Below are 2,339 nucleotides of genomic sequence, written 5' to 3' on the forward strand. Positions count from 1 at the left end.
CTCCAGCACATGTTCCTTAATTTTGAATGATCTCTTTATGAATGAACCATATAACACGCTGTTCACAGCACTCTTAAGCAGCTCATTTTTTTTTCCCCTGAAACAAAGCGTTTCCATGTAGCTCTAGTAAGATATATACTTGCTATATAGCTGACAGTGGCCTCAATCTCCCTACCTTAACCTCCCAAGTTTGGGATTAGAAATGTGCACTAACCCTGAGGTTTAGTCTTATATCTGTTGCTGTGATAAAATAGCCAACCAAAGCAACGTTAAGGAAAAAAAGGTCTATTCTGCTTACAATGGCTGCACTCTAACGCTGAGGGGAAGTTAAGGTGACAGGAACCAGTGGCAGCAAATCACAGCCACAGTCAAGAGCAGAAAGAAGAAATTCACATCCGCTCAGATCCGCTGCATACTTAACCCAGGACCTGTAGGAACAAGGTTATTGTGTAATTCAAATGCTGGTTTCTGTACCCCTATATCTGTTTGCAATCCTTGTTCTGAGAATCTCCTGTCTCCATGTAGCTGCTTCCCAACTGTCTTCTGATATACCAATAAAGCAGCTTTCAGCCAGTCACTGAGCAAGGGAGAGAGTAGAACTGGACTCCCGCCAACCAGGGGAGGAGGAGTTATAAGAGGAAGTAGGGGATTGAGAGCCGCAGGAAAGATCCAAGAGACGTCAGGAGAAGGAGCTGGAGCAGGAACGTGCAACTATCTCTGGGTTGTAGGATGGGAGGAACCCAAGTTAGCTTAGAGGATTAAGAATAGAGTAAAAGGCCAGAAGTGGTGGTACACACACCTTTAATCCCAGCACTCCGGAGGCAGAGGCAGGTGGATCGCTGTGAGTTCAAGGCCAGCCTCGTCTACAAAGCGAGTCCAGGACAGCCAAGGATACACAGAGAAACCCTGTCTTGGGGAAGAAAAAAAAAAAGAATAGAGTAAAAGGCCAGGTGTGGTGGCACACACCTTTACTCCAAGCACACGGGAGGCGGAGGCAGGTGGATCTCTGTGAGTTCAAGGCCAGCCTGGTCTACAAAGAGAGTTTCAGGACAGCCAGGGTTATTACAGAGAATCCCTGTCTCGAAAAAACAAAGAATATAGTAATAACTATTCAGTTCTTGTGAAGTTTATTAAACAAATGTAAAAGAGTCTCAATTATTCCTGTGATATCCAAGTTAAGAGAGAAACTGAGAAACAAACACAGTTTTATAAAAAATAACTTTAACAGGGACCCAGTCCTAGGGCATGGTGCCATCCTCAGTGGGTGGGACTTCATAGCTCAGTTCAGCAATCAAGTAAACCCTCCCCCAACAGACACCCACAGGTGATTTAGACCCACCTAAAGTGATGCTCTCTTCCCCCTAGGTTGTGTCAAGTTGATAAAACTAACCTTTGTGGGACTCAGCCATCAAGAGAACCTAGGTTCAATTCACAACACCCACAAAGAGACTCACAACTATCTGTAACTCCAGCACCAGGGGCTTTGATACCTTTTTCTGGCCTTTGCCACCACCAGACACCCACATGCTACACAAACAGGCAAAACACCATACACAAAATAAAACTTTTTAAAAATATATGTACAAATCAAGACACCCAATGTCCTACCCACTCAACTCTCTCAGGGAGTGAACCAAAGAAATATTTTTTAAAAATATTTAATTTATATGAGTGCTCTATCTGCATGTACACCTGAATGCCAGAAGAAGGCATCAGATCACATTGTAGATGGTTGTGAGCCACCATGTGGTTCCTGGGAATTGAACTCAGGACCTCTGGAAGAACAAACAGTGCTCTTAATTACTGAGCCATCTCTCCAGCCCAAGAAACATCATTTAAGCAACTGTTTCTATAGTATACAATACTGACATCCAAGACATATTAACAACTTTCCTTGTCACTGTAACAAAATAGCTTTTGGACATTTCCTTAAGGAGAACATTTCTTTCTTTTTTCTTTTGGTTTTTCAAGACAGGGTTTCTCTGTCTAGCCTCTCAAGTGCTGGGATTACAGGCATAATTACAGTTTAAGAAGGACATTTCTTTAGGGTTCACAGTTTCAGATGGTCCCATTGATGGGTGGGACCGTAGAGCAGAGAAAGCAATCCACATCACTGGGTGGCCAGGAGGCCAAGGAGAAGGAATATTTTGCTCTCGGCTGGCTTTCTCCTTTCACCCTACCTCACGTATTTAACAATACAGCCTTGCAGAAAGACTGTAAGGGTCCTGCCTGCTCAGTCCATATGTAACAAATAGGAAGGACTTTTACCACTGACAGCTACTTCGGTTAGTCCCTGACACTTACCATTCTAGAAAATTGTGCAGAAAAATGAGGTCCCT

This window comes from Acomys minous (genome assembly GCF_964271855.1).
Source record: "Acomys minous genome assembly, chromosome: 1".
Lineage (NCBI taxonomy): Eukaryota > Metazoa > Chordata > Mammalia > Rodentia > Muridae > Acomys > Acomys minous.